We start from the raw sequence: 10,367 nt of genomic DNA, 5'->3' as shown, positions 1-10,367 counted from the left end.
TGGCACATACTTCTTGTGGCAGAGTATCAAGTTCTATGTGCAACATTTTGATCCATACATTGAGTATGATCCTGCAGGATAGTTGTTCCCTGACCTTGAAAACCTTGCAAGGAACATTGATGAGACGTGTAGCACCGACTTGCCTATGACCAAAATGCAGGAAGCTAAATTACTGTACAAGAAGTCAGTCAGTTGTTGCATTTGTTGGCAGCCATTAGATGATAAGCTTGAAAAAGAAGAAGAAGAAGAAGAAGAAGAAGAAACTGCCATCCAACTGGCCGATTCCACAGTGCTGCACACAATGCATGCAACATGAATTATGCAGTGGCTGTAGCAGCAGATAAAGGCAATGTAGCAGTGTTAGTGATGTCAGAAGATTAGAGGCAGAAGATCAAAAATTAACTGCAAGATCTGGCATATGAACAAGTGGAGAAGGACGCAACAGCATCTGTGATACACAAGACCATCTCTCTGCTCAACAGCTCATGACTGGATAGGAACACCATCATAAGGCTTTACCTCATGGCAGGCACCACCACTCACTCCATGCCCTCCCAAAAAACCACAAGGAAGACATTCCATTGTGGCCTATTGTGAACACCAAAAACTCACCAACTTACAGGATAACCAAAGATATAGTAGAGCTGCTAAAACCTCTCATGTGTCACTATTTACACAATGTCAACAAATTGACAGAATCTGTGAAGGTACTCCAAGGGTTACACTTGGATGAGAAGATCCTACTAGTCAGCCTTGATATCATATTGCCTTTCATCCACATGTTGCTGGAAGATTCCGTAGCTCTACTCGAGGGACACTTCTTTGGGGACACAGTCAAATTCTTCCAACATATACTAACAACTACTTATTTCAAGTGTGATTTTCTATGAACAAATAGATGGGATTGCCATGGCTTCTCCCTTAGCTCCGGGTATTGCTAATCTACATATGGAGTGTTTTGAGAATGTAGCACTGAATACCACCTGCTTAAAACTAAAGGCATTCTGCAGAAAGTAAATGACACTTTCACCATGTGGCAATATGGCAGAGAAAATCTACAGGAGTTCCTACATCAACTCTATGGCATACATGACAGCAACAAAGATCAGGAGAAACTTGGGTGGCATGTTGGGACATGAGATCTATAGGAGGAAGATGCAAATGGACCTACATTTTAAAGCTTGGAGTTGCCACAATCCAGCACAATGCAACTTGGAACTAACCATCATAGTAAATAGAACCAGGCCCATCTGTGACAGGAAGAGCTTGCTCAATGAGTTGCAGCATCTGTGGAAAACTTTTCATTAAAAAAATTATGAGATGCATTAACACACACCTTACAGACTGGACAGAGGAGAGAGGACAAAACAGGAGAATTCAAATGTGTGGCATTCCTGCCATATGTAGGGCCACTGACAGCAAAGATTGCAATAATAATGAAGCAGCATCAAATAAAGGCAGTTTTCCATGCAGTGCAGAATTTAAAGGGCATGCTTGGATTGAACAAAGACCTGCTAGGACTGCAGACACCAGGCATTTACAGTATTTAGTACAAATGTGGGCTGTTAATACATTGGACACTAAACAGTGATGCATCTCTCAATGTAGTACGGGAACAGACTGGAATTGTTCTACTCGGGCAGACAAGACAATTTTGCAGTGGCAGCATATAACATCAAGAAGGAACACAACTTTGATTTTGAACAAACAAAGAAGCTTTGGAGTGTCAGTGGGTTCAAGACTCTCGAGAAGAACACGGCAAATGCCATCACCTGACTTCCCAAAAACTTTGCTCAGTGGAAGAAAGGTCAAAATAAGCGAATACATGCCTCAGCTTATCCATAGATACTCGATCATTTCTGAAAATATGATGAAGTTTTTGAAGTATTTCAGGTACTATGTGCATTTTACAGTGATATCTTCAGATGAAATGGTAGCACAGTTGTTAGCCTCTTAATTTTGCATCCCATTTTCAAAACCTGATTATTACTTTATTGTCTTCAATATGTATACCTATTGTAATGATCTTTAAATGTTACTACTTCATTTGCATTGGCCTTTGGTTCATTGATGATGCGGATGCTGCGAATAATGAGAACATCAGGAAAATTTCAAGCTTGACTATTTATTGACATCAGCTGATCAACAGAACTGACATAGTGCAAAACAACTGAAGAAACTGAGCTACACAGAACTGAATTGCACTGATTCTTGTAGTAACAAAACTTGACTGACCTCCTGCGCAGTATCGCTGTGTTGCTTTAAGTACAGTTTTAACAATCACTACTACTGTTAATTTATTACAAAATGTAACTTACAATTAAAAACAATTTCATCTAAACTAACTGCTGTTACATATGTAAAGGTTATAAAATATAATGTCAAACAACATAATATTTTTATCATCTTGGTTTTGTGTGTGAAATTTAATTCACAATCTGATTTCAACAATTAATTTGATTTTACTGTAATTTCGTAATTAGTGACTCTGTGGAATTTATTGCTAACATTTGTTCAAAGTACACACATTATGCTTCACAGATTACGTAAATTAAATACACATGTTTTCTCGAATATCGGAATTTTGTGAATTTGAGTGGTGTAACTAACAAGAGGAAAATATTTGCATAATTTATATGCATCATTAATTACAATTAATTACATAAAAATGAATAATGAATGAAATTATGTCACTGGATAATGATTGTTATTTTCATTTGAATCATAATGAGGTTTTTGTGTTAGCGAATTTACAAATTGCAATTATGGTAATTAGAGGCATTAGTTATTTATGCTTACATTTCAACAGCCTCTTAATATTTTTTGCTAAACATTTATTACTTCAATTTCATGATCTGATATTTAATTTGGCGTATGTACGTATTTTTGTTAATGACAACAATCTATTAACAATCACGAGAATGTACGTCGTTCCAGAATATTCAATACATATTTACAAAGAAGAATAGGTTTTTGGGCAAGCTGATCTGAATGTACATAAAAGGCCCTAGGAATCACTGAATTGTACGATAAATACAAGGATGCACATAAAAAAGGTGGTATTGGACAGTTCAAAATGATCTTGGGGAAGGGTTGGGGGTTGGGTTGTTTGGGAAGGAGACCAGACAGCGAGGTCATCGGTCTCATCGGATTAGGGAAGGACTGGGAAGGAAGTCGGCCGTGCCCTTTCAAAGGAACCATCCCGGCATTTGCCTGGAGCGATTTAGGGAAATCACGGAAAACCTAAATCAAGATGGCCGGACGCAGGATTGAACCGTCGTCCTCCCGAATGCGAGTCCAGTGTTTAACCACTACGCCACCTCGCTCCTTGGGGAAGGCTGTTGCATAATACTATGTTTGTAGAAGATTACTACAAAAATGTTTTTCAGTGAATGCTAATATAACTTACTCATCTCCTAATCATTCACAAATTATTAAAAAAAAAATGAGAAAATTATTTGAAATTTTCTTCAGAGACATTCCTGCAGTGCATCGACTCAATCAACTGCAAGCACCAGTTTTTGGAAAGGTGATTTGTTACACATGGTTTGCTGCAAAATTATTGCCAATGCACAAAATCTTTGCCACTGTTAATGACTTTTCTTTCCCAAGTGAGATTCATACAAAGAAATGTTACTGTGGTAGACCTGCCTTCACGTGATGCTCATTGTGTTTGGCATATCTATGTTTAAAATGTGTGTATGATTGGTATCATTCAAGTGACTGCATCAAATCTTCCTGAAGAACAAACATATGAATAAAATATAAGAACTGATATGAGAATTTAAAAAGATTTTAACCCCTCCAACATAGCAGACACACACACACACATATATATAAATGTGTGACACTTATTGTGTAATGTAATTATTATTTTACAATTGACATAAAGTCCTCATATTCCATAATTTGATAAGAAACTTGTGGTGTAGTAATGTTCTACAGACATGGGTAGATAAATGAAGACAATAAAAATAAAATAAAAATTAATAAAAAATAATTGGGTTTTAAACGTGGGACTCAAAATTAAGAGACTGCAGTGCTAACCACAGAGCCACCATTTTTTCTGAGACTTTAGTGTGCTGAAAGGCATGAAAGTACCTCAAAAAATACCTCAAAAACTTTCATCGTCGAGAATGTACAGATGAAGTGATACACATGTTCATTTTTTTGAGTCGTCTTCCAGTGAGTGAAGTTCCTGGGAAATATGGTAATGGCACTTGCTATGTTCTCCATGTCAGTTATTAAAGAGGTAGTGAAATATGTCTGAATAACATTCTTATAAACTATGATAGCAGATTTCAACTCAGCACAATGTGGGATTCTGCAGATGCAAAAATATGATAGGAGTGCTCCATTCTGAAGGCACTGGCATCCACAGTCAGAACGGTGAGACACCAGGACTCAGTGCTCTCATGAGGGCTGTGCAGCATTTCCCCACCACTGACCATACCACAATCTCACACCATTGGTGTGGCATCATCTACACGAGGTGTGTGACTGGCCGAAATGTGTCAAACTATCTCATCCTCCTTAACCATTGGAGTATAACATTGGCATAATTATCCTTACATCTTGTAATCTAATTCAGCTTCCACAGTTCTTCATTTAGGAAACAGGATATAATTTCAGTATATCCATTCTTTTTTAAACAACATATGAGCCTTAAAGTTCTTAGCACAGCAAAATGTAGCTTCAAATAACTGCTGATAATTTGAACACAAATTTCCTACATCAAGGAATAAAATGACAGGTGGAACAAGATTCACTGGGTTATGACTTCAAAACCCAAAAGCAGTGAAAATGTGCAGTCTAGAAACATTCAAGTCAGTTGATTAACTTCAGTTTTGTACTTAGCTTGCAATCTGACCTGTTCTATAGTGTAACCGTCTGCTGACTTCAGGAGAGCACCCACTGCTGAGCAGAGGAGAGCAAAGCTGTCTGTAGGCATCTGTGTTCATTGGAGACATGGTGATGCCTGTGTCTACCTTAAATCTATTACAGTTGATGTTCAGGTTAGCCATCAGCTTACTCAGAATTCTGTCAACCGCATATTGGCGTGAAGTGGGGTGATGCCATACTGTAGTGTTGCACACAAGTATTGTGTTACTGTAGGAGAAACAAGTGGCTTCACAATGAAACAGTAACATTGTCCATGTCTGCTGTCATAGTGTGAATGTGATTATCACACCTTAGAATTGTGGGAATTAGAATCCAGTGATGGGGTGGAGCTGCTTTTATGAGTTGCCAGTCTTGGTGAACATAATTGGTGAATGCTCTTTACATACTGTGTCTACTATTGTGATGGTGGATGTGTCACCAGTTTTGTAACCACTGTTCCACAAGTTCCCTAAATTCGCATGGCTGAAGTACATGATTACTGAGTACTGTTAGCTGGCTACCTTGATTACAAGCTGTTTTACCAAGTTCAATTCATTCTGCTTGCTGTAAGGTGACACTGCTTCAAATGATTTTGCAATTTTCAATACATGTCAAGGCTAGGATCAAGATATCCCAAAGCCAATATAAGTCATCATGAAGAGTCTGAGGAGGAAACAGTACACTGCTTGCAACAAAAACCACAGTGATCTTGACAATATGCAATTCTGTCTGTTTGAAGTTGAATTTAGCTATTACAACATGCATTTGGTGACTACTTTTCAGTCAGTAAACAGCAGGGTCCATCATAATTTGACAGACGGAAGTCTAAAAATAGGTACAGTTTCTGCTTCACTTGTTGTAGTTCACTGTTGATAGATAGCAAAATGAGACTTACCTTAGTGAAGTACAAAATGCCAGAAATGGACCTCCTAAATCTCATTGACCTTACCAAGACAAGTGAGATACAGTGGGGGAATTGAGGCTGAAACTGTTTTGTTTTGCTGTTGTAAGTGTTGCAACATCTCTCCATGCTGTTTCTCTGGTTGTTGGAATAATTATTGGAATTGCTCATGTAACTGTTGACCCCCAAAAAGTTGTTTTACTGTTGTTGCTGCTGCTGTTATCATCACTGTTGCAGCTGATCAGACTGCTGCTGTTGCAACATCAACCTCTGCTGCTATGGTTTATACTTAGGATCTATTGCTATAAAGAAGTTACCACAAAATGAATAACATTCTCCCACTTTTCTGTCATACACCTTTAACAGAAATTAGAGTAGGCTCAGCCATGACCACAAAAGCAATCCATTTATAAAAATTCATTGTATGCACATAAAATCACGGAAATGAAAACCAGAATAAATACAAGTGAAGTACAAAGCATAACCCTTCATGTACTGTGATCAACCAAATCATCCAACAAGAGAATCCATTAATAACAAAGTAGGATCATCGTATACTAGAGTATTAGATACTGTCAGTGTGCAATGTTTGTAAATACTGTCAATATTCAATGTTTTGACTTTTGAATGATAATGAAATAACAATGTTTTGTTTTGTTAATAAAATTAATTTTTGTTTTGCTTGTATTAGACATCTACAGAGAGTGAATATATTTAAAGCATGTTCAAGCTTTAGAAATGTGTGATCTTTTGGATATCAGAAAGAAATCTTTTAACAGTTAACTAAAAGATAATTTTATTTCATTGTACAACCTGCTACAGCGTTATGATATATGTTTTTAATTGAATAAAATATGCTTTATGAAGAAAACTGCATTATTATGAGGCAAAAGATGAATACTTGCACTATTAATAATTTGAAATGCAGCTAGAGTCATACAAACCAAGTCATAAGCTGCAGTAATTAATACTTTATTTATTCCACAATAAGAAAGCCATATCACAGTATTTGCTGTCTAACACAGATGACTCACTTCCAGAAATATTTTTAATGAAAGGTCCCATACTATTGTTCCCATCAATTTCTCTGTAGTAATTTCTTCACCCTGCAGTTTTACTGCATGTTTTACGCAAGCTGCCTATGCAGATGTCGAGATGCTTGCTGTCTATTTCCTCATTCGTGCAAGTCTCTCAGTATTTGCAGTTTTAAATGTATTGTTATTTTGCACAATATTTGATTTCACCTGAGCCCATACCAGCTCTGTGGGGTTGTAATGGCAATGGCATAGGGGTAATACAACAATACGATCTCCATAATGCTTTGCAGTTTTGTCTGACCCAAGTTCCGTATGCAGGCTAGTGGGCATTGAGAAAAACCAGAAATGCCACTATGGTATGTCATGAACTATAAGGTATTCCATAGATGACAACCATGCAATAATGTCAGCTTTTTTGAACACTTAGTTGGAGCGTTGTTCGCTTGCACAGAGTGGATGTTTGTATTATTCATGACAATAATCAAGCACACAAGGATGTATGGCATCAATTTTTCTTTAAACCACCATTTGAGGACACTGTACATTATTTCAGAATGATAATCTTCAGAATTCTTAGCCTTTAACACCTTAAAAATCAGTTTACTCTGGCGATAAAGTCAGTTTCTGCTGATCCAACATTAAGCACTCTAATTCTATTGCTCTTACCAATTAAAACCTTTAAACTATTGTATCCAGTGCTCATCTTCCAGCACATAGCCCTAGCATAGTTGTGATTGATGAAAAGTTCATCTACATAATAAATTTGAAACGTGCCAACTTGTCTCATCTCCTGCACTGTTCTCTACATTATCTCTTCGTTCCATTATTAGTTTTCCCCCATTGTTCATTTTGTGGTACCTGAACCCCATGTCTTTCAGTATCTTCAACATGGCCGAATTTGCTTCGGCTTTTTCATATGCAAAACTAATTTTTCCTGCTATCCGATACTCACCTTCAACATTCGTGCTAAATACTATGTGCTGCAAAACGTGTTTGCAAAATTTTCTACCTCACCCACTTCTTTATGGTTGTGTTGCTTGCCTGGTGATTTGAAAACAGCTCAGCTGCAGGTTTGCATAAATGCTCTACCTTCATTGGATATCCTCTTAACAAGCCTCAAACCAGTACCACATGCTTCAGCTGCCTGCTCCTGGCGTTTGGCAGTGGCATGACACGTGCCTTGTGCCAGTGTGGATATGGTGGGAGAGTGTCTCTTAAAGTACTGATTCATATGAGACACTATTCCTCTTGCCTGCTTGTACAGTGCTAGGTGCGATTGCTTTCCATCACTCATAACTAACACTATGTGGCAAAATAACCACCCAGTATAGAACATTATGACTGAAATAAACAGTAAGTTTTATGAACACAACATCTGTGATGCACGACTGGCTGTGAGTCACATGGTACACTTTGCATGCTTCTGTGCATCCAACCTTGACCTGCCTTCATAGCTGCTTTCCTATGTAGTAGTATGGCACAAGTCTGGGGGTGTAAGATGAAATGAATTTCTGTCTGATGCATGGCACTGGCATTTATCTTGTTCTGTCAGTCAGGAGCAATGCCAATCTCGTAGTCTTGTGATGCCCCTCTTAGGCTGGCTTGGTAATAGGCAAACTGTATAGTGCAAACATCTCTGATATACTAGATGATGCGCGACAGTGTTATTTTGAGCCTGTTACATGTGAAAATCAATGTACAATACAGAATTAAGGATTATATGTAAAGAATGGCATGTGGTTACTACAGACAATATAAAATTAAACATAAAATACATGTTGTTGTTATTGTGGTCTTCAGTCCTGGGACTGGTTTGATGCAGCTCTCTATGCTACTCTATCCTGTGTAAGCTTCTTCATCTCCCAGTACCTACTGCAACCTACATCCCTCTGAATCTGCTTAGTGTATTCATCTCTTGGTCTCCCTCTATGATTTTTACCTTCCACGCTGCCCTCCAATACTAAATTGGTGATCCCTTGATGTCTCAGAACATGTCCTACCAACCGAACTGTTCTTCTAGTCAAGTTGTGCCACAAACTACTCTTCTCCCCAATTCTATTCAATACCTCCTCATTAGTTATGTGATCTACCCATCTAATCTTCAGCATTCTTCTGTAGCACCACATTTCAAAAGCTTCTATTCCCTTCTTGTCCAAACTATTTATCGTCCATGTTTCACTTCCATACATGGCTACACTCCATACAAATACTTTCAGAAATGACTTCCTGACACTTAAATCTATACTTGATGTTAACAAATTTCTCTTCTTCAGAAACGCTTTCCTTGCCATTTCCAGTCTACATTTTATATCCTCTCTACTTCGACCATCATCAGTTAAGTTGCTCCCCAAACAGCAAAACTCATTTACTACTTTAATTGTCTCATTTCCTAATCTAATTCCCTCAACATCACCCAACTTAATTCGACTACATTCCATTATCCTCATTTTGCTTTTGTTGATGTTCATCTAATATCCTCCTTTCAAGACACTGTCCATTCCGTTCAACTGCTCTTCCAGGTTCTTTGCTGTCTCTGACAGGATTACAATGTCATCGGCGAACCTCAAAGTTTTTATTTCTTCTCCATGGATTTTAATACCTACTCCAAATTTTTCTTTTGTTTCCTTTACTGCTTGCTCAATATACAGATTGAATAACATTGGGGAGAGGCTACAACCCTGACGCACTCCCTTCCCAACCACTGCTTCCCTTTCATAACCCTCGACTCTTATAACTGCCATCTGGTTTCTGTATAAATTGTAAATAGCCTTTCACTCCCTGTATTTTACCCCTGCCACCTTCAGAATTTGAAAGAAAGTATTCCAGTCAACATTGTCAAAAGCTTTCTCTAAGTCTACAAATGCTAGAAACGTAGGCTTGCTTTTCCTTAAACTAGCTTCTAAGATAAGTCGTAGGGTCAGTATTGCCTCACGTGTTCCAATATTTCTACGGAACCCAAACTGATCTTCCCTGAGTTCGGCTTCTACTAGTTTTTCCATTCGTCTGTAAGGAATGCATTTTAGTATTTTGCAGCTGTGACTTATAGTTCGGTAATTTTCACATCTGTCAACACTTGCTTTCTTTGGGATTGGAATATCACAACATTAATACGAGGGCCATTCAGAAAGTAACCTCCGGTTGATTTAAAAAAATACACCAAGTTAAATAAAAATATTTTAATATATACATCTTACAACTACATCTTTGCACTATTTTTCTACATAGTCTCCATAGCGATTGAGGCACTTATCGTATCTCTTCACAAGCTTTGAAATTCCTTCTGCATAAAAATCACCCGCTTGTGCCTGGAGCCAGCCTGTGACCGCATCTTTGAGCTCTTCGTCGTCCTCAAACCGCTGTGACCCGAGCCATTTCTTCAAATGCATGAAGAGGTGATAATCACTTGGCGCCAGGTCTGGGCTGTAAGGTGGATGGTTGATAACGTCCCACTTGAAGGACTCAAGAAGGGCCGTTGTTCTGCGAGCAGAGTGAGGACGGGCGTTATCATGCAAAAAAACGATACCGGAAGTCAGCATACCACGGCGTTT

Source organism: Schistocerca serialis, chromosome 2, assembly GCF_023864345.2.
Source record: "Schistocerca serialis cubense isolate TAMUIC-IGC-003099 chromosome 2, iqSchSeri2.2, whole genome shotgun sequence".
Classification (NCBI taxonomy): Eukaryota; Metazoa; Arthropoda; class Insecta; order Orthoptera; family Acrididae; genus Schistocerca; species Schistocerca serialis.
This window is presented reverse-complemented; position numbering follows the sequence as displayed.